The sequence below is a fragment of the Phoca vitulina genome, unplaced genomic scaffold (assembly GCF_004348235.1).
Source record: "Phoca vitulina isolate PV1807 unplaced genomic scaffold, GSC_HSeal_1.0 scaffold57, whole genome shotgun sequence".
Classification (NCBI taxonomy): Eukaryota; Metazoa; Chordata; class Mammalia; order Carnivora; family Phocidae; genus Phoca; species Phoca vitulina.
Genome location: NW_022589760.1, coordinates 4,823,421 through 4,847,381, shown reverse-complemented (window position 1 = coordinate 4,847,381; position 23,961 = coordinate 4,823,421). Strand labels below are relative to the sequence as shown.

The window sequence follows — 23,961 nt, the reverse complement described above, 5'->3', positions numbered from 1 at the left end:
ACTAGAAATCTATTTTATTTATCTTACAATCTGTAAAGGGAGTATTATAAAAATTAATAAGGCTTCCTAGAGTAGGAAATAAAAGTTTTAAAAATGAAGTAACAATAAACATTAAGCTCTTTAAATATGTAAGAGGGATATAGAATTAGAAAGCAACCTGGGGGGGACCAATTGGAAGGATTGATGACAATGAAAGTAAATGCATTTTAGGATATTTGGCAAATTAATCCTTTAGTTTTATGCCTTCAGAGATATGAGGCCAGTAGCATGTCTAAATCTAGGCTTATATTACCATCTACTTTTCATCAACACTGTGAAGAAAGGTGAAATTAAAAAAAAAAAACTATCACTATGTAGAGGATTTTTTTAATTGAAGGATAATTTTACATTTACCATTTCTCCTTCAATTTCAAACATTAACACTTTAATTACTTCAAGGAAATAGTTTATTCTATCAAAAAGTTAAGGAAACTGAAGTAGGAGTTTGCAGTTGACACTCAACTGTTCTGAGTTCACTGAAAGTGAAATGCCAAACTGCCAGGGATAAACTACAGGAAGCTCTCTTGAGGCTCATGAGTGGGCTGAGAAGTGGCAGATGAGGTTACGTGTGGGTAAGGTAATGCATTTAGGGGGAAAAAAAAATGAAGGTTAAATAAGCCAGGTTGCATTCACAGGCTGGCAGGCTGCTGCTTCTCAGTTCCAATCTTGAAAAGGGATCTAACAGTGACTGGTAACTCTTCCCTGAAAAAAAATTATTTCAGGAAGGTACTGTACCCACAAAGGTCAACATTTTGCTGGTCAACATCTGGAGACTGGCATCTAAACAGAAGACATTCTACTTCCTTAGTACAGGATTAAGGTCCTCCAGACTTAATGTAATTCTGGTTGCCCCTTCTTTTTTTTTTTAATTTTATTTTATCATTTTTTTTTTTTTAGTGTTCCATGATTCATTGTTTGCATATAACACCCAGTTCTCCATGCAGTACGTGCCCTCCTTAATACCCATCACCAGGCTAACCCATCCCCCTACCCCCTCCCCTCTAGAACCCTAAGTTTGTTTCTCAGAGTCCATAGTCTCTCATGGTTCGTCTCCCCCTCTGATTCCCCCCCTTCATTTTTTCCTTCCTGCTATCTTCTTCTTCTTCTTTTTTTTTTTTAACTTATAATGTATTATTTGTTTCAGAGGTACAGGTCTGTGATTCAACAGTCTTGCACAATTCACAGCGCTCACCATAGCACATACCTTCCCCAGTGTCTATCACCCAGTCACCCCATCCCTCCCACCCCCCACCACTCCAACAACCCTCAGTTTGTTTCCTGAGATTAAGAATTCCTCATATCAGTGAGATCATATGATACATGTCTTTCTCTGATTGACTTATTTCGCTCAGCATAATACCCTCCAGTTCCATCCATGTCATTGCAAATGGCAAGATTTCATTCCTTTTGATGGCTGCATAATATTCCATGGTATATATATACCCCATCTTCTTTATCCATTCATCTGTCGATGGACATCTTGGCTCTTTCCATAGTTAGGCTATTGTGGACATTGCTGCTATAAACATCGGGGTGCATGTACCCCTTCAGATCCCTACATTTGTATCTTTGGGGTAAATACCCAGTAGTGCAATTGCTGGGTTGTATGGTAGCTCTATTTTCAACTTTTTGAGGAACCTCCATACTGTTTTCCAGAGTGGCTGCACCAGCTTGCATTCCCACCAACAGTGTAGGAGGGTCGCCCTTTCTCCGCATCCTCGCCAACATCTGTCGTTTCCTGACTTGTTAATTTTAGCCATTCTGACTGGTGTGAGATGGTATCTCATTGAAGTTTTGATTTGGATTTCTCTGATGCTGAGCGATGTTGAGCACTTTTTCATGTGTCTGTTGGCCATTTGGATGTCTTCTTTGGAAAAATGTCTGTTCATGTCTTTTGCACATTTCTTGATCAGATCATTTGTTCTTTGGGTGTTGAGTTTGATAAGTTCTTTATAGATTTTGGATACTAGCCCTTTATCTGATATGTTGTTTGCAAATATTTTCTCCCGCCCCTTCTTTTTAAAAAGCTGTATCAGATAAGAGAAAACATTTGCACTGAACCAGCAAATAGTGAGGATTCCCTGCTATGAAAGGGTAAAAAATTAGGGCTCTTCTGTTGGGAAAGATAATGGCTGAGTGAGGCTATGCTCAGAGTCCATCAAATCATAACATCATAAAAGGTTTGGATAGGATATACACAAACCTGTTTACCAAACCCGAGTATTGGAACTAAGGAGTATCCCTGAAAGATTACAGAGATAAACAATGGGGAATGGGAAGAATTATACCTGACTTATGGAATAAGTTACCCTGGAAGTTGTAAAGAAATAGGATGTTTTAAAAAGTAAAGGAATCCAGGTCAATTCATGCATTGTAAACACATTGTTAGCAAATAGAAGGTTAGAGAAGCAGAGGACAAACCATTCTTTTCTATAGAGGTGACTCGCAGGAAATAGAATTGGGAGGCTAAATAGATTATGAGTATGGTATTCTTTAGGTTTTTAGTTTAAAAATTTATTAAAAATAAAAAATGTATTAAAAGGGTTAGTATTGAAGATGGTAATGCATTTTGGATTACAAAACTCCTTGTTCTTGTCCTACTTTTATGACTTCACATTTGTTTATATAAAACACCATCCTGTCAAAATGATGGACTTAGAAATTCAGGCTCAGTGCTTGTGGAGGCACTATGGTGTAGTGGTTCAGGTTATAGGGTTTGAAACTTCACTGATGTCCACTCCTTATTAACTGCATGGTCTTGAGCAAGATTTTTAATTTCCTGGAGGCACATACTCATTTGTAAAATGGCTCATAATACCTACCCTATAGGATTGATTGAAGAATCAGTGATATGTAAGATATGCAAGTCACTTAACAAAGTGCATGGCACCTAGTAAACGCTACGTAAATGGCAGTTCTTACTGTTATTGTGGGCTTTAGAGCCATGTGCATTATCCTGAATTCAAAAGCTTGTAAGAGATGTGATGGATAAGGTGTGCCTCCATTTTCCTAATATGATTTTTTTAAGTTTTTTGACCATTTTGAATATAGGTAGCCTTTTGGAAATGTAGATGACACAGTAAAATATCTAATTATTTTTTTTTTTTATTTTTTTATTGTTATGTTAATCCCCATACATTACATCATTAGTTTTAGATTTAGTGTTCCATGATTCATTGTTTGTGCATAACACCCAGTGCTCCATGCAGAACGTGCCCTCCTCAATACCCATCACCAGGCTAACCCATCCTCCCACCCCCCTCCCCTCTAGAACCCTCAGTTTGTTTTTCAGAGTCCATCGTCTCTCATGGTTCTTCTCCCCCTCCGATTTCCCCCCCTTCATTCTTCCCCTCCTGCTACATTCTTCTTCTTCTTTTTTTCTTTCTTAACATATATTGCATTATTTGTTTCAGAGGTACAGATCTGAGATTCAAATATCTAATTATGATAACAATTTTAATTATACAGATATATTCAAATTGCATATGGTGTAAAATAATATCTTCATGAAGAACCCCTGCTTTCTTCCCCCACCATCCCATTTTGTAAATCAGTTTTGTTCAAATTCTTCACAAAGATCTCTGACATCAATGTTTCTATAAGCGTGAGAACCAATTTTGAGTCACCTAACAGCTTTCTGGAAGACACTACATTCATGTTCATCTAAGTTGTTAAGTAAAGATACAACACTAATCAGTGTATGCTAGCATCACTGTCATTTTGATGTCAAGCCACAAATATCCATTTGCATAACGCTAGGTAAGTTGATTATTCCATTCATTCTAAATGTCTGTATTTTTTTATCTTCTCTAGGTATTTACTGTATTGCAATTTTAAGTGATCTTTCAAAGTCTTTTTTTCAGTGATATCCAACAGTTAATACTATGAAGTCACACCCTGTAAATAATCCTTAGGTCTATGTTACATTTCATTGCCTTTAACCCCCCCCAATTCTGTAAATTTGCCTCTATAATCACCTAAAACTCCTATTAATTGAGGTCCCAGACTGTGTTCTCTAAAGAGTACTTTAATATTAAAAATAAAATAATTTAGATAAGGCCCCTTACAATTAAAGAATTTATTAAGTACTTGAATATAAGATATTTTCCCTTTTTTTCTGAGATATAACTGAAGTGGGGAGGCATGCCTTATATTTAGGAAGATAGGAATATATATTTTCTTGAAAGTTATATCCAATTATATAACCTTGAAAGCGTTCAGGTTTCTTATTTTTATTCATTCCATATATGTGTTAAGTGCTGGGATGATGCAAACATATGAAACAGTGTTCTTGGTGTCATAAGAATTTTCAAACCTTGGAGAATATTTAATTCAAGAAAAAATACTGAACACCTACTATGTGTAGAGCATTTGCAGAAAAATATGAGTTGCAGCCTCTGTCCTCAATAGCTTACAAACTGTTCCAAGGTGATAAAACAAATAAACAAATAATTCTTACCTGGGAAAATAAAGAAGCTACAAACTGCTCTGGGGTTCATAGATAGGAGAAGCCATATTCAGTTGAGAAATAGCAGAAAAAGCTTTAGGAAGTCATTCATATTTGAGATGAAATATAAAGGATGTGTAAGACAGGCATTGGAGTAGTCAGAAAGGGGACCAGAGCCTAATAAGGGGGGTGAAATGATGTGAACAAAGACCTGGTAGAAGAAAAGCAAGAAGAAATATTCAGGAACAATGAGTAGTCCAATTAGATGTAATGTAGAATTCATGGGAACAATGGTGATACAAGGCTGGGCTGTGAATGAGATTAGGCTAGATTGTAAAAACCAACTGTGACTGCACATCCTTAGAGCTTACAGCTGAGGCTACTGGCTGGCTGATGAACCCACAAGTGTAGGTAGTGTGCTACATGAGGGGCAAGTCTTTCATTAACACCACAAGGGTCTCTGATAGTAATTCTTTCTACAAATATAATTTTAAAAAACAACTAAAAAGTAAATAAAACTGTGAGGAGACCAAAGTCATCTGGGAGAGAGAACAATAGATTGAGAAAAGTTTTAGAGACTTATCAGAGGAATTGGAGACCATTTGGATATTGGGGTTCAAAGCATTGAAGAATTGGCAATGATTAGGTATATAGCTGTATCATTTAGTTACACAGTTTTGGTGGAGTAATCAACAAATTTGGCCATGTTGATATTATACATAATATGTGAGGGGCTTGCAGACGTGGCTCAGAAGGCAGTTCACATAAGGAAAAAAAGACGTGAGGAGAGGAAGTCTACAGGGAAAAAAACCATACACAATAAATCATCACATGGAAAAACACACCTTTCACCATCAAGTAAAGAAACTCAAATTAAAATAACAGTAAGGTGGAGGGGTACCTGGGTGGCTCAGTTGGTTAAGCGTCCAACTCTTGATTTTGGCTCAGGTCATGATCTCAGGGGCCTGGGTTCAAGCCCTGCGTCAGGCTCCATGCTGGGTGTGGAGCCTGCTTAAGATTCTGTCTCTCTCTCCCCCTCCCCCTTCCCCCCCCCCAGTTCACATTCTCTCTCTCTCTCTCAAAAATAAAACAATAGTAAGGTAGAAACATATATCTATTAGAATGTCTAAGCAGAAAGTGAGGTGTTGGGAGAGCTGTAGGGAAACAGGTAATAATAGTTTGATGGTGGTTCCATCGCATGACAATTCATGGAAATGTCTACACAAAACAATGTTAAGTGAAAGAATTAGATCACGGGGCGCCTGGGTGACTCAGTTGGTTAAGCGTCTGCCTTCGGCTCAGGTCATGATCTCGAGGTCCTGGGATCGAGCCCTGCGTTGGGCTCCCTGCTCAGCGGAGAGAGCCTGCTTCTCTCTCTCCCTCTGTTGCTCCCCCTGCTTGTGCTCTCTCTCTATCTGTCTCTCTCTGTGTCAAATAAATAAATAAATAATCTTTTTAAAAAAAGGAAAAAAAAGAATTAGATCACAAGAGAGTATATAAACACTGATTATATCTATAATGTGTGTATGTTGAGACATATTAGAAGAGAATTTGAAGGAATATAGTTTAATGTGCATTTGCATTTTCTTTCTGGAACAGTTATTTAAGTGCATTGTAATTTGAAAAGAATGAAATGAAAAATGATTCCCCATCATACCCCTAAAACACATACACATACACACATCTTTGCAAATAGATCGTGGTAAATATGATGTTCAGTGTTTGAGATGTTGCAACATTATCTATAAATCAGGGATGTAATTGAAGTTGTAGTTCCCTTCATTATCTTCCGTAGTCTGATGAGGCATTTTTGATCACTGTTTATTATAGTAATGAGAAAAGAGGAAATCTTTTCCTCATAAATCCTGACAATCTGCATTTTAAATCTTTCCTCTGTATAAATTCTTTCCCCCACTAAATAAATACACAAAGCGTAAGCTTGTTATTGCTTGTTTTCTCTACCTTCCTCTCAATACTCAGTAGCTCATTCTTGACCTTTACCTGTCAGTTGATAGTTGTTCTCCCTTCCCCCAGGTTGGCACACACAGCTAAGGTTCAGATTTATATGCAGCTAACACTGAATGAATTGAATGCCTACTATGTACCACACGTTGTTCCTTGGTACTCTACAGAGAAGATTTTATTTGATCTTGATAGTAACCATGTGAGGTCTGAAATATTATCCCTATCCTTGTTTGACAAAAACTAGGCATCAGTTCAGTAGGCAGTTCTCTTCAGAGCCTAGGACATTGCTCTTTTCTGCCATCGTGCTTTTCAAGGGGCTAGTTCCCAACAAAAAGAAGGCACACTGTGTGTTATGGCTCATAGTATAGTTTTTAACATACACAATAATTTTTTAGAAAGCTGCATATTTTTAAGAGAAATCTTTTTTTAAAAAAGTGTGCTGCTTTTCCTCATTTAATGTATACTGTTGCTATAAAAATTATTATAAGGGCATATAGAAGATTTGATACAAAGCAATTCAAAATTATATAAGCAGTTTAAGTGGAATCCAAACATGAAGCAAGATTGTCTACTTAATGATTTCAATTAAATAAAACTTATGAGCTACATAATAAAATTAAAAAATAAAACGAGCTGATAAAAAAATTGGAAGTTTTATTTAAATTAGTGCATGATGTTGACATGCTGACTAATTACAACAGGAAATTAACATAGCATTACATAATACAACACGTAAGGCAAACAAGGAAACTTTTGAAGTAAGGTGTGGGAAATCATAAATAGCAAGTGATAAGGACTAAATAGAAGCATCAAGGGGTAATTAGTACAATAAAGTATATTAACTATGAGAATGTTTTCTGACTCATCATATATTATTAAGGCTGCATTGGGATGATTGCAATACTAGCTTCTATGTGACTGCTGGAATGTTAACTGAGATTGGAAATGTGCACCAGATGATAACCCATATTTTAAGGTGGGGGAAGGAGGGGGTACTTGTATGAAGCACATAGAAAGATGAATTGAAAAACTGTCTTATTTGAACAAAAAAAGGAAGAGTCTGGGAGGAAAGGTAAATATTTTAGAAATAGGAAATGTGACTATAATGTAATAAGATTCATATATGTAAACCATGTATACACAGACTTCCATCCTCTTTTGCTTTTAGTCACACTATGTTTGTGGCTCACAGGAGTAAGAAACCTTGATAAGAAGGTAGTTGTACAGGGGCGCCTGGGTGGCTCAGTCGTTCAGTGTCTGCCTTCAGCTCAGGTCATGATCCCAGGGTCCTGGGATCAAGCCCAGCATTGGCTCTCTGCTCAGCGGGAAGCCTGCTTCTCCCTCTCCCACTCCCTCTGCTTGTGTTCCCTCTCTCGCTGTGTCTCTCTCTGTCAAATAAATAAATAAAATCTTTAAAAAAAAAAAAAGGTAGTTGTACAAAAAAAGAATTTGAGTTAAAATCAGTGAAAGGAACAGCATTTATAGCATTTTAAAACAGATATCCAAAAATAAGTGGCATAAAGAATGCATGCAAAAAAGGTATTGCTTTCTAGTCAAGTTCTAAATACTTCTGTTGATAATGTACAGCTCACTGTACATTATCAGAGAATAATTGGAAATAGAGACTTTATGAAACAGACCTCTCATTTAACTTTTTCCTCTGACAGTTGGCTTTGAATCATAGTTTATTACCATTCAACCTAAATTAAAATACCCAGCTCACAGCAAAACCGTACAAACAGTATCTCAAATACTAAAACACATATTGTATGTAAATAACATTAAGATTAGGATAAAGATTGATAAAAAGCAATGACAGTGAACATTAACATGATACCAGCAGCTCTGAGCTCCTTCCATCAACAATGTGGAACAGGTTGAAATTACCAGAGAGGGCAGTGCAGTGACTTTTCTAACTTAAATTTGCAAGTAGATGAGCTTTTAACTTTTCAGTCTAAACTATACAGAAATCTAATGCCTTTTAATAAAGATGTGGGGCCAAACATCAAATATATACATATATAGATATATTTACATGTGTTTGTGTCTAGGTACATATATCTACCCATCCCAAAGTGTATCTCACCAAGACATTAGCCCAGACAGCTGTGTTCTTTTCTTTTCAGGTCTTTGTGTAAATGTGTACTTTAAGGACTTTGTGAGCAGTACATGATATAAATATGTTTTAGGGCCATCAAAATGCAAATTATAGGAGATATATATAAAACATCATCATTATCAGATTTATATATAGGATCCAGTGGACTTTTCCTTACCAAAGAACTAAAATATTGAATGTTGTGTTATAAAATTACAGGAGTTTTAAACTTACTGTTACTCCCTAATTACTTTCTTTAGAATGGTTATCATACAGGATCATCAGAATATCTGTCATATTATCTCTCTTCATGACTACATATTTTATAAAATTGTGATTATATATTATCCAATAAATGAATGATAGAATAATTATGGTCATATGGTTCATTATCTTACATCCCTTTCCCTACTTTAAGCTTCTCAGTTCCATATCTTCATTGTGCAGAGTATTTACAACAAGTTAGTTCTCTTTTCTGGAAGTCAGTATCATCATCTATAAAATGAGAGGGTAATCTTCATGTAATCCATAAATTCCCTTCCAGCTCTAAAATTCCATGTTCCAATGGTTATCCCCAAATTATTATACAAGTTCATGAGGTTCTTTTTAGAAATAGATATCTCAAAAAAAAAAAAAAAAAAAAAAAAAAAAACCACTTTAGTGACCTGCATGGATTGAGAACTGATGTGGTATCAAAAACTCCTTTTTGCTTGAATCTTTTTTCTAAAGATTTTATTTATTTATTTGACAGAGAGATAGAGCGAGCACAAGCAGGGGGAGCAGCAGAGGCAGAGGGAGAAGCACGCTCCCCGCTGAGTGGAGAGCCCAGTGAGGGGCTCGATCCCAGGACCCTGGGATCATGACCTGAGCCAAAGGCAGGCACTTAACAGACTGAGCCACCCAGGTGCCTCTTTTGCTTGAATCTATGATGAGGGATGGACATGTTTGAAAATGTTTAGCCCAAGAAAAGCAAAAGTACAGGGATAGTTGGTCTTCAGGTTCATGATAAAATGGTGACTAGTTAAAACTCTCTTGCTGAAGGACAGACAAAGAGGGAGCAAACTATACCGAATCCTGGAGTGGATAATGTAATGGTGCATCTAAAAATGCTATAGAAGCTGAAGATGCTTAGGGAAGGTAGCCATGTGGTGCAAAATATCAACTAATTTCCCTTCTAGAGTGCTTCAAAGCCCGAGAGTCAAAAACTGAGCTAGTAGGGGAGGAGTGCATAGCAAGATTAGAGCTATTTCTCATAATTCAACAGGAAGGCGCTTAAGGCATTTATTTATATACTTATTAATAATTTATTTTTCTGAGCCATGCCTCCCCTCAGACCTAGCCTATAGAATATTGGCATTTAAAGATACAGACATCATCATTGCTCCCAAAGTTAGTTTATATGTGCAAATGTATATGTAATTAGTTTATATGTATTAAGATACTATGACAGATTTGATCCCTCCCCTTCCTTCACACTAACCAATTTATAATCTGAATGTGTCAGAAGCTTGTGAATTGTCTATTAATCCTTGTAATTGTAGCACATTGTATAAAAATAGACATTCTTTCTATATAATCATTAAGTAAATTCAAAATTGAGTTAAGTCACAGTTGGTGGACATAGACTTAGCTAACATGTAATAAATCATAGGCTCATCCAGTTAGCATCAAATCTGAGTTTTTCGCTAATGTTACATGATGAAAGTCATAGGTGGACAGTAAGGATGACAACCTACTCAAGAAAGAACAAGTTTTAACGTTTGCTCTTTTCTTAAAAGTTTTTCCATAACACATTCAATTCCATTTAAATATTGCAAAAAGCTGAATTGCAAATGTTAATCTAAACATGAATAAAAAATGTTGATATTTTACTTAACCTAAAAATAGTAATTATGGATAGGCTGCCTTTATGATTATCGTATTTAAAATATATCATTTTACATTGAGCATTTTGGGAGGATTGTCACTGTGATGTTATAATAAGAAAATTTGTTTTGAGTGCATTAAAAATACAGTGCATGATTATTGCAATATAAGGTGAAAAGTTGTTTGCTTTTGACAGTCTGTCGGTAGATGTAGCCTAGAGAAAAAAGTATGATAGCTGCTTTATATAAAACAGTAGGGGAAGGACACAAGCTCAGAGAATTTTTTTCCAGCTGCTGTTATTAAAGAAATTCTTTTATAGAAGAGAAGCTGCTTTTTTTCTTTCCATTTTTTGCTTCCATCTCTGAATCCTTTGCTTTCAAGTGGCATGCAAAGCGTCTGTGCACGGCAGCCTGTAACTTCTGTTATTTAAACTGCCAACTGTTAAATTGGATTGAGTTGGACCAGAGGAGGAGAATAAGCCCACTGAGGCAAATGCATTTTTACACCCCTCTATAATAAAATAATGTAAGGAATAGCTAGAAAGCTTCCCCAGATTTTCATCTAAAATTGTTAGATTGTAGGGCGCCTGGGTGGCTCAGTTGGTTAAGCGACTGCCTTCGGCTCAGGTCATGATCCTGGAGTCCCAGGATTGAGTCCCGCATCGGGCTTCCTGCTCAGCAGGGAGTCTGCTTCTCCCTCTGACCCTCCTCCCTCTCATATGCTCTCTCTCTCTCTCATTCTCGCTCTCTCAAATAAATAAATAAAATCTTTAAAATAAAAAAAAATAAATAAATAAAATAAAATAAAATTGTTAGATTGTAGCTGTTGGAGTCACTATTGACTCCTGTCAGACAGTTTCGGAAAGGAGGTGAAGAGAATTATCTCCTGACTCTCTGTGTGCTTTGTCAAATTAGGCACTTTGAGCAGAAGTACAAAGTGAAGGCCAATGTCAGGGAATGCCTCAAAGCAGGAACTTGTGCTCATTTCCTGTGACTTCCATTTTTTTTTTTAAAGAAATCAGATTGAATTGTAAAATGATGGGAATAGGATTGGACACAAACACATTTATTGCAGGCTCAGCAGCCATTACATATCATTAGTGAAAGGATGCAAGGGGTAAAGGGGACCATTTTGATGTCACTTTGATTCTTTTTAAGGACAGATGCATTCACTGATGAGAAATAAACTGACATCTGTAAAATTTTAGAGACCAGTAATACTTTTATGCCTTCTTTTCCTTTAGGTAAACACATAACTTTTTAATACTCATTAATATAAACTGAAAGAATGGGTGATGTTAGAGTTGCTTGTAAGAATGCCAGTTATGAAGTAACTGTGACTTACCAGAATCAGTATATGTCTGTGTCAAATAGTGTATTTTTTTTCTTACCAAGGTACATACTATTCCTAATATACCACTTCAACTAAAGTTAATGTCAAAATCCAGTATTTCAAAGGTGATATGCTTTTTATTAAGAAATATAATTTGATCTTACTTTCTACCTGTAAAAGGCCATAGTCCTTATACATCAGCTCTAAAGTTAGTTCCATTTTCTTACTTTTCTTGTTCTATATTCTCCTTGCCAAAGAATCTCTGTAATTGGCTTGCTCCGCAAAGTGTTTTATTTGCCCTTGTGGACATTAGCTGTTTTAAGGATCTGAATGTATTATAGCAGGGAGCACATGATTTTAGTTCAACTGCCTCTGTGCCCTTACTCCCAATGCCAAATTAATGCTTTCTGTTTTTAGTATTCCAGGGAAGAATGAAATTGCTAAGATGTAACTGGTCATTAGGAGTAACCTAAAGAGAGGACCATTCCGGGAAAGACAGTATCTGTGTACCCAGTATGGATCTTGGCCCTGCCCTACTTCTAAGCATCTAACATATTCTCATAGTCATTTCTTCTATGTTGTGATTTTCCTTAAGTGAAGCACTTTTAGATGTCCCATATAGTTTAAAACAAATCAGAAATTCATGTCCTAAATGTTTCGTTAGTCAGAATAATTAAATTGATCAGTTCTGGGAGCAGTGGAAACAAAATAATGGGGTCATTGAAGCAGTCAGACTCTAATGGGAACCTGAGCTCATTCAGATATCAAATCTAATAATTGTTCTACACCTGTATGCACAGTCCCATTGAGCAAATTCACATTAAAGGTTTAGTGGAACACTTCCAATGCTGTGGTCCAAAGGGACTTGCTACTGTTTCACAAGAAAACCTGAATATTTTTTGGCAATATGTTTTTTGTGATGTGTTAACTAAGCTCTAAATGTGTATGTTGGTGCCCTGTCCCTACCTAGGGAGAAAGAAAAGGGAGATATGCATAACTGGGAATGGTTTTCTTACTATTTAAAGATAATAAAAATGTGCTCAAGCATTAGCTACGTGGAGGCAGTAATACAAGATAAGGGAACTCACTGGATTGGGGGAGAGTGGAGTTTTATTAAACAACTTATGCAACCTAGTAGAAATGAGGATCATTTAACCCTTTCCCTTCATAAAATAAAGTGGTATCAAAATAAAGTGGTATCAATAACCAAACATTTGGTTATTGAAGTAGAAAGTAGCAACTAGGCCTTCTGTGTAGTAATGCAGTGTTTCATTTCTCCTATGTCACTATATGACTATAGCAGCAAACTAACTGCTTTTGATTCTTTTACAAGATATCTGAGGAGAGTTGACAGACCTAAAAAAAATTTTAAAGATCTAAAGAGTAGAAAGATGAATTTAACTCTACCCTATAGTGACCACTGAACTAACAGATCTTCAATAGAACTGTCTCATTGGAGGTTTCAAAGCACACAGAAAAACTAAAAGATTTGCAGTATATACTGAACTATGAAAGACAGATATGGCCAGCCCTCTTTACCAAAAAACAATCATAACTGAATTAACTTACCCTAAAGAATAGTTTTGTTTTTTTTGTTTTTTGTTTTTTTTCTTAGATTTTATTTATTTGACAGAGAGAGATAGAGAGAGCAGGAACACAAGCAGGGGGAGTGGGAGAGGGAGAAGCAGGCTTCCCGCCGAGCAGGGAGCCCGATGTGGGACTCGATCCCGGGACCCCGGGATCGTGACCTGAGCCGAAGGCAGACGCTTAACGACTGAGCCACCCAGGCGCCCCTAAAGAATAGTTTTAATACACACACACAAACTTATTCATGAATATTATGCTCTAATATTTTCACTTTGTGGATAAACAAAAGGACATATTCATTTGTGTATTCATTCTAATATATTTCCAGGCACCAAGGTTACAGATGCAAATGCCAATCCCTGCCTTTCTAGAGCTCACAGTAAAGTGGGGGAGACAGATAGCACAAGGACAGTCACAGTATAAAGTTCAAGCTTAATCTTAACAGATTAGTAGGAGTTTCTTAGGCATGAAAGGAAAAAGGAAGAGAAGCATGTTTCAAGAAAGTAAACAGCATGTGTGGAGGCAATAGGAGAGCATGATATATTCAAGGGTGAGCAAGCAGCTCAGCACTACTAAAGCATAGGTATGAGAAGCTGGTAAAATGAATTGTCTTAAAAGACCTTGGATACTAAGGAGTTGGATTTTTTTCTTTATTGCATGGGTGATAAGGAGCCATTTCCAGCTTCTTTTCCAGACTCTCCTAACAACATGTAATACTGATGGGGTGGGGATGAGGCTAGAGGCAGGAGAGATTCAAAAGGGCTCTATTATGAGCCTAGGCAATGGAAGAAGGCCTGCCCTAGAAAAATGGCAGTGGAGATGATGATGATGAAGAAATTGATCCAAGAATACTTCAGGAGTTAGAAAGAACTGAACTTATTGAACACTTGAATATGAGGGTGAAAAAAAGAAAGGAGTCCAGGATGATGGTTGGGGTTTTTTTTGGCTTCTTGTTTTCATTTTTATGACTTGGTGTATGATGGCTCTATTAGTTTTCTAGGCCTGCTATAACAAAGTACCACAAACTAAGTGGTTTAAACAACAGAAATTTATTGTCTCATAGCTTGGAAGGATAGAAGTCCAAGATCAAGTTGTTGCAGGGCCATGCTCCCTCTGAAGGTGCTAAGGAAAGATCTGTTCCAGGCCGCCTTCTTAGCTTCTGCTGGTTTGCTAGCAATCTTTGACATTCTTTGGCTTAAAGAAGCATCACCCTGATCTCTGCCTTCATCTTCACATGGTGTTCTCTGTTTGTGAGTGTCTATTTCCAAATTTCTCCTTTTTATAAGAATACCAATCATTGTTGATTATAGCCTACACTAATGACTTCATTTTAACTTGACTGCCTCTGTAAAGACCCTATTTTCAAATAAAGCCATATTCTAAGGTAACGTGGGGGGCTAGGGTTTCAACATAAGAATTTGAGGGTGGGGACCCAATTCAATCCATATCATGGTTCCATTCATCAAAATAAGGAGACGTGAGAAGGAGAGAATAGGATCAAAGAAAAGGAAATCATTTCAGTTTGGATCTTGAAAATTAGGTAGGTTCAAAGCAATCAGGAAAAATATTTAGAAGGTGAATGAAGCTGTAGCCTAGAGCCCAAGGAATGTAGAATTGAGATCCATTAGCATAAAGGAGGTAGAGTAGATAGAGTTAAAGTTTTGCAAGTAGGTGAATATACCCATAGAGAATTGCTCATGGAAAGTATATAGAGTACTATGGGAAAGCACAAAGGATAAAACCCTGAAAATTACTAACATATAAGGAACAAGGAAAAGAATGGTAGTTTATAAAAGAAACAGAAAAGGACCAGGCAAAGAGGTAATTTGAAAATTAAGAAAGAGTGGTAATATGCAAGCCAAGAGAGAAGAGAGTTTTGTGGAAGAAATAATTGTCAACAATTTCATGTGAGGTCGAGGAAAATAGCAATTGAAAGAAAAGTCCTAATCCTTTAGGCAAGAATGTGATATCAATTCAGAATAGACCCATTCATAAATACAGTCATCATGGAACACAGCCAGTATTTTCAATAGAATCTCACTCTATTTGTATTACTAGAGAAAATAAAAGAATACATTTGTTTATATAGTATAACATTTTATACTTATAGAAATTGTATTTTTTACACGGTCTAGTTATTCTAATCTATAAGAAAGTATTCACTACTGTTTTAGAAGTAATGCATACGAAGTAATGCATTTGAAATTCTGATATGTATGGTTATTGAATTTTGCAACTAGTGCTCAGAATAGGATAAAATAGAGCCTCTCAGAATGAGATTATGATGTGGTTGGTCAGAAGAGAGTCTTCTAAGGAACAATGTTTCCCATCAAGTCGTCTGTTTTTATGTGGTCAACATTGGAGCTCTCAGTGCTGCTAAATGTCATTTTATGTACTCCTCCCCAGTCTAACCATATATATCCTTTTCCCTCAAATCCCCTAAAAACACAAAGCTATACAATTAGACCTTTAGTAAAAGAAAGTATTGAAAAGGTAAGGTAGAGTTCTGAGACTATTTATTGTTTCATACAAATATGTGTATAGAGGAACAAATGGTACATTTATATCTATAAGTCCTCAATAAAAGTTTTGTTCAGAGAAGGAACCAATAGGTATATGTTGAATGGCTATTTAGTATTGAGAAAGCTAATAAAGAGATAAAAGTGACACATTCTTGAAAAGGCAGTGAAAGATAGTGAAAAGTGTGAAACTGGCTAAAATTAAAAGCTGAGTTGTGTGATATCAGAGTCTAGAGGAAAGAAAGATCAATGAAGGCCAGAGAGGTCAGGAAGGTGAGGTTTGAACTGAGCTTTGAAGGATGGGTAGAGTTTAATAGAGAGGAGGGAGAAGGCAGAGGTGGACACATAAAAATCTGGAATATGTATAGGTGTCTTCATGGAAAAATTATAAAGCTAGCCTAACTAGATTTAAGGGTGAGTAGTAGAAAAGAGGGGAAAATCAGGTTGGGTATAGTAGGATTTGTGTAAAACAAACTAACAAATATAGAAAGTATATCATCCATAAATTTCTCCTTTACTTAGCTGCCACAAATTTTAGAGTCAGATTTATTATGCACATATTTTTTTAATTGAAGTATAGTTGACACACAATGTTACATTAGTTTCAGGTGTACAACATATATTCTCATATCCCTGAGCTACTTCCTTTAGAGTGAATCTGTTCACTTTTATTTTCATATGCCTTTGCAGTGAATTTTAATCTGTGAGCCCCCCAAAGTCTTTTTGGGAGTTAACTGGTTACAATTTTTAGTGTTGTCATCTTTTTTTTTTTTCACCACTTCAAATTTCAGTTGAGGCCAAATTAGTCTTGTTTTAAATTCACTGTAGCTTTTTGAGTTGGGGAGTAAGGTCTCTTTGGGAAGACTGTTTTGAAAGGTATGTTGGAAGATGAGTTGAATGGAGGAAAGTCTGGGTGTAGTGATTAGTCTAGCCAGTACCTTGTTTCTCAGATTTTAGTAGTGGTAAAATTAGTAGATCTATAGATTTATTTTAATGGGAATCTAATTCTTTTCGGTCTTTGGTGATTGAGTTAAAACTATGCTTAATATATTATTACTTAAACATCAACAAATATAAAAATAGGCATAAACTGCCTTAACAATTTTAATAAAACTATAAAACAGATAAAAATAAAATTAACATTAATATGTCTACTGGTGCTAGTTTTTTTAAGATTTATGTATTTATTTTAGAGGGGGGAGGGGCAGAGAGCAAGGGAGAGAGAAACTCAAGCAGACTCTGCACTGAGTGTGGAGCCTGACTCGGGGCTTGATCTCACAACCCTTGGATCACAACCTGAGCTGAAACCCAGAGTTGGATGCTTCACCAACTGCACCACCCAGGCACCCCAATGCTAGATTTTATAGTAGAAAGATTTAGATTTGGATCCAGTTATATATTTTGACTTCACTGATACTAATGCAGAGTCTCTATTGTAGAAGTAGACTGGACAAAATGGTATTAATAACTTTAAGGCTTTCTCATCTTAGGATCATCAGACACCACATTGAATAAAAACTCTGGTATCAAGCAGTTCTCAAATTCCAGTTTTAATAGGGTGTCAACTTGATAATTTTGTAAAGTTGCCTTGCTCACATGAAGACAAAGGTAGGATTGAAATTTTCATAATACGGATATCTAATCCATTTATTGCTAGAATTGGGAACAGAAAAAATCATTGGGGGCGCCTGGGTGGCTCATTCATTAAGCGTCTGCCTTCAGCTCAGGTCATGATCCCAGGGTCCTGGGATCGAGTCCCACATCGGGCTCCCTGCTCAGCGGGGAGCCTGCTTCTCCCTCTCCCACTCCCCCTGCTTGTGTTCCCTCTCTCACTGTGTCTCTCTCTGTCAAATAAATAAATAAAATCTTTAAAAAAAAAAGAAGGGGCGCCTGGGTGGCTCAGTTGGTTAAGCGACTGCCTTCGGCTCAGGTCATGATCCTGGAGTCCCGGGATCGAGTCCCACATCGGGCTCCCTGCTCGGCAGGGAGTCTGCTTCTCCCTCTGACCCTCTCATGCTCTCTCTGTCTCATTCTCTCTCTCAAATAAATAAATAAAATCTATAAAAAAAAAAAGAAAAAGAAAAAATCATTCAGTGCACGTTTACCCCTCTATTTACAGCTAATAAACAATTGCAAGTTGCTCTACAAAGACCACATTCTCATTATAGCTCTGCTTACATCATGAAGGTGGCATTGACTTCTTTGTCACAGGTCTTTATATGTCCAGCTAACCTATGCCATGGTGTGAAAATAGTATCATATTCTGGGATGACTCAACTCTGAAAAATTTTATCATATAATTATGAAATTTCATTAGTTCAGTACACCATGATGTTGCTTGGTTTTCATGTAATACAAACAAATGTATATATCCATGAGCAATACACTGGTTACTTATAAAGTAATAATACAGAATATGCTTATGTCAACTTTTTTTACATAAAAAGGAATGTACAAAACTTCAAATATACCTTGCATTAAGAAATAATGGCCTAGTAAGATTTATTGACTACTTTTTGAATGAAGTTGACCCCAACATTAGGAATTATGTCATGTAATGCATGTCTTCGTTATATTGAACTCCTTCAGAGCAGAAACTTATTCAGGACACCTTAAGAAACAATGGATTTCACTTCTTTCTGTGTGTCTGTTCATTCCTTTCTATTTCTCTTTCAGCCTGTTTATTACCCTATTGAGTAGTTCCTTTCATCACAAGGTATGTCATGTGTTACTAGCCAACCAGTGAAGTAGCGGCCATTGAGGGGGTCAGATGCCCATCATTGTCCATTCAGTGGCTTCTTTTGGAAAAAAAAAAAAAAAAAAAAGCCTATTCAGTGCTGCTTCCCTAAGTAAAAAACTATGAGCATGACAGTTTCACCTAGAAGTGGTGTTAAGCATATCAGATATAATGACCTGAGTAAAGTGTTTTTCCTCTATGAAAATATCACCTCTTTCATGATCATGGGAAATGGAAGTATAAATTATATTCATTACCTCCCCTTACTCCTCAACCTTCTGCAATATGGCCTCTCCTCCCCCTATTTTACTGAAATTGTTCTCATTATGGTCTCTAATGATGTTCGTATTTCTGATATAAAGCTGATAGTTTTCAATTTTTATTTTACTGCATCTTTCTGCAGCATTTTATACTATTGCTTATTGCATTTATCAAACTATTTACTCCCTTAGATTCCATAACATGTGCTCAAACGTTTCATTCTGTACCTCTCTGAATACTTGCTGTTTTCTTCATGGACTTCTCTTTCTATGGTCATCTCTTAAATATTAGTGTTTTCCAGGAAATGATCATCAGCCCACTCCTCTTCTCACTCTACATACTTTCCTGAGTGACAGCTTCAATTACCATCTATATGATAAGTCTCCCAAGTCTCTCATACTCTTTCCAGACCTGTCCCATGAACTTCAGCCTTGTAATATTTAGCTGCCTGCTGGACAGCTCCACATGGGTATTTTAAGGGCATCTCCAATTTTAAACATCATTCAAGCCAGGCTAGAATCTCTAGAACTGAACTCATCATCTTCTCCTTGAGTACAACTCCTCCTGTATGCCCTATCCCTATGTCCCTAAAATGGGACCACCATTTTCCCAAATGTATAAACTAGAATTTTAGAATTATTTTGAACTCTTTATTCTCAGTATTCAGTTAATCCCTAATTCTTGTCTTGTCACCTTTAAGCCCCTCCACTACATGATCACCAAATTGAACTATCTTAACAGTTCCACTCCTTATTGTACATGTAAAGTCCAAGAGCCTTAAGATGGCACATGAGACCATCCATTATCTGGATGTTACTTCTCTATCCTGAGCCCATAGTCTCCTGCTTTTAATCAACATTGATTTGCTTGTAGTCACACACATTTTTTTCATCTTTTCTCTCCCATTCCTTCAAGTGTCTCCTTTGCCTGGAATATACTTTTCATCCAGGCTAATTCATCCTCATCCTTTAAGAATCAGTTAGGACAGGGGTGCCTGGGTGGCTCAGTCGGTTAAGCATCTCTACCTTCAGCTCAGATCATGATCCAGGGTCCTGGGATCGAGCCCCACGTGGGGCTCCCTGCTCAGTGGGGAGTCTGCTTCTCCCTCTCCCTCTGCTCCTCCCCCATGCTCGTGCTCTTTCTCTCTCTCTAAAAATAAAATCTTTTTTAAAAAATCGGTTAGGACATTGCCTTCTCTAGAAAGGCTTCTCAGAGATGCTTCCCCTAAGGCTTAGCTAAGTGTTCCTTTTCTGTGCTCCTAAAAAGTATACCCCTAATCATAGTACTCACTGTAACTATTCTAATTAGGTTTACATGCTACCCCCCCCCCATTTAAGTGAAAATATCTTGAGAGAAATGGCTGAGACTTTTCACTTTTATATCAGGGGATATAATATAATCTAGGTTCTAAAACTGACTCACTGACAGCTGTGTAGCAGACTATAGAAGAAGCCCTAACACATTTCATCAGACTAACTTCTACATGACAAGGCCACAATCGCTTCATACTACCTCCCTTGAAAGAAGAGACTGGCTCATTTATCTCTGGCACTATGCGAGGCACATAGTCACTATTCAAGAAAGGATTATTGAAATAAATTCCAGGCCATTTTTTGGGCAGAGGGAAGTTTACCTGACATGGGAATAGACCCTGGTTATGATGGCAAGGCTCCTTCTTTCCAGTGAATAAGTCTACTCGGGAAACCAAATTAAAGGTCATTGGATTACCTCTAGAAAAAAAAAAAAAATGAGTGACCAGTTTTACTAGATACATCATTCAAGCCAGGCTAGAATCTCTAGAAATAATCTCTACAAATCTGTTTAGACAACTGAAATGCTAAAGCAGAGAAGTAATAGAAAGCAGCCCAGCAATATTTCTCTCCCCACTGGATGACAATGAGAAAAATAAATAAATTGTTTTAAAAGATTTTCTTTGCTTCCCAAGGGCATAAAAATGTCCCAGCCCATGATGTTTTATGAAATAAATAAAAATTCTGAACATTGATAAATTCTGATTTCCTAACTGATCTTTGTTTTTATAGGCTAATCTGGAAAAGACTTTGTTTTCTGTTTGATTCTTTCTCATGTCCCGAAACTGACTAAAACATGTCATCATCTCCATAATGAGGCTGTCTAGACTTTTAAAAATATAACATCTTGATGCTGAAATCTTTGTAATGTGACTCTTATAATATCAAATATAAATTTAGTCTGTATCAGGTACCATTCTGGTCCTTTTACATTATTGCCTCATTTAGTCCTTGTAACTATTCTTTTAATTATTTTCATGTTCACAAAGGGGAAAATAAGTTTAGGAAAACATAGCTATTAAGTGACAGAACAAAGATTTGAACTTCTATCTGTAATAAAGTGTGGATACCTGTTGGAGATAGAAATGACTTTTTGTTTGGACTGCTGACCAATTCTTGTGTGTGTGTGTGTGTGTGTGTATGTGTGTGTTTCATGTCTATCAAAAGATTAATATGGGCCAAGTAATTCTGTTGATACTCTACAATGTAAGTACTATTATTATCATCATTTTGCAGATGTGGAAACTGATGCTTAGGAAAATTCATTTTGCAAATACATAAATGTGAGGGTGGCCCATTTTATTAGAAAAACTGTGTCTAGTAATATACATTAATAAGTTCAAAGACTACATATACCAGTTAGCTTAACTTTATTCCATCATTATATCTTGTATCAGTACAAATCGTGGTAAGAAAGAGTATAATGCTTTATGCCAAGAATCCCTTCTCCATCCCCACACATTAACCAGGAAGAATAACCCAGTATGCATGTCTTGTTGAAAATGGGTCAGTATTGTTTACCATCAAAGGACAGACTTATTTTAATTTTTCATCTGTAGGTAACATGTTGCTACAAAGCAAGTTTTAAGTCCATTTGATGTTGCCATTGAAGTAAAACTCTATATAGATGCTGTCATGACATACCTCCTTATCTTTCTGTATTTTTACTAATCTTCTTGGAGAGAGACAATGTCTAGGTTTACCTCTTAAGAATAGAACTTTTAGAATTTTGAATCTAAAATTCATGAAATACTTTCATAAATGACAACAGTGTATAAAGACAAATGTATTTGTGCTCTAAAACCAGCAGACTTATAAGCCATTACTTTCTGATCGGGGAACACTCTATGGCCCTTATTTAAGCAGGACAGAAAATGGTACCTGATTTCTGTCTTTCTTTTCCCATTATAGTATACTTAGTGATAGTATAATCAACAATGAATTAATTCAGATTATTGAATCCTAGACTGCTTTTTAAGTTGAGAACAGTATGTGCTTTTTATCTGAAACCTGAAGATTTTACATCCTACATAGGTTGTTTCCCTAATTTGCCAAGTTAATCATGCTCAATGCCAAAAATTCAGACATGGAAAAATATAAAAAAGGAAAAAATAATCATGATCCCACCATTCAGAGATAACCACTGCTTTTATTGGTGTATATTCTTCCAAACTCCTAAAAGTTGTAATTCTTATTTTCAAAAATAAGAATATAAGGGGCACCTGGGTGGCTCAGTTGGTTAAGCATCAGACTCTTGATTTCGGCTCAGATCATGATCTCAGGATTGTGGGTTTGAGCCCCGTGTCGGGCTCTGTGCTCAGTAAAGCGTCTGCTTGCGATTCTCTCTCTCCTCTCCCTCTGCCCCTCCCCCAGCTCATGCTTACTAAATAAATAAATAAATAAATAAATAAGATCTTTAAAAAAAAAAGAATAGAATTTGCTCTTTTGTAACTTGCCTTTTCCACGTTATAATGTGGACCTCTTTCTGTCAAGCACATATAGATCTGTATGATAATTTAGAGTGGCTTCATTGTATCCCTACGTATGTGGGTTCCATCCTTTATCTAATCTCATGATGGACAGGCTATTTATGATTTTCACTAGTATAAATAATGTTGCAAAGAACACCGATGTACAGCCATCCCTATTTATGCATTTGTCTGATAATGCAAGGACTGGCTTTATCCAGTAGACTTAAAAATCAGGGAAGATTCTTTGAGAATTCTTATGTGAGAAGTAAGTTGCTAGTTAATAGCTATTTTTACTCATCTATAGGCTTGGCCTGCACTCACGTTGTGCATAGATTGTCTTAGAAACTAAAATTACAAAAGAACTTCTCTCAGTTATGAATATGACATTAACAAGCTGTGTTTTAACTCGGTCCTAATTGCTCGTATTTAAAACAACTGCTGACTGGCTTCTACCTTAAGGGACAGTTTATGTTTTAAAACAATGGCACTGGCAGCTGCTAAAGTGTCCGTGATATTAACCATACAGGTTGCCTTTCTCCATACAACTGGTTAAGTAATTAAGTATAAGCTAACATGGGGAACACAACTAATGGAAAGCACCTGTTTATAGACCCGCAAATTATAAGTTGTAGATTAATATCTTCTCTTCTCAAAATCATAGCCAGTGGCATTTTTCTGTAATCTGGTGCGTTGGGAAATAGAGGCATGATGCAGGGGAAAGCCTGCCATTCCTGCCTTACTATAGAAGCCAGTGAGCTCATATAACCCAGGAGTACCTGGGGCTACTGAAGCTGTGGAGTTGGGCTGACTGCTCTAAAACTTCCATCCTCAGCAAGAAGTAGGTAGTTCAGACCCAAGAGATAAGTTGTACATTTTAAAAACAAACGTAGTAGATATATAATCTTGTAGTGATTCAGAAACAAAAGCAGATGACAGGTGAGTATATTCTAGGTCAGCATATCAGCAACAGAACTCAGGCAGATCACAAACAACTGCCACAGAAAATGACAGAGTATTGTCTATCATATAATCAAAGTTGGAGAAATGGCTGATACCTAATAATCTTAGTCATAGGGATCTATGTCACACATGGAGTAGGAAGGCACAGAGATGACAGATGGTAAGAATGAATTGACCCTGTATCCACACTGTCATTTCAAAGCTAGTTTATTTGCACCAACCCAAATGGTTGCTCAAGCTCTCATCCTTGCCAAGTACTCTTGGCCCAGGTCACTGCAATCTGTGTATGCCTTAATCAGTGCTTCTCCTGCCACTCTTGATAGTGCTATCTAGGCTTCAACAACAGAACCTAACCAGATGATTCCAGAG

General features: G+C 36.6%; 1 protein-coding gene and 1 pseudogene across 3 annotated transcripts in view; both read left to right on the top strand.

Moving 5' to 3' along the window:
* Positions 1-23,961, top strand: part of DIAPH2 (diaphanous related formin 2) — a 951,942-nt gene that overhangs the window by 905,434 nt on the left and 22,547 nt on the right. The window lies entirely within an intron of this gene.
* LOC116623181 lies at positions 4,836-4,970 on the top strand (annotated as a pseudogene).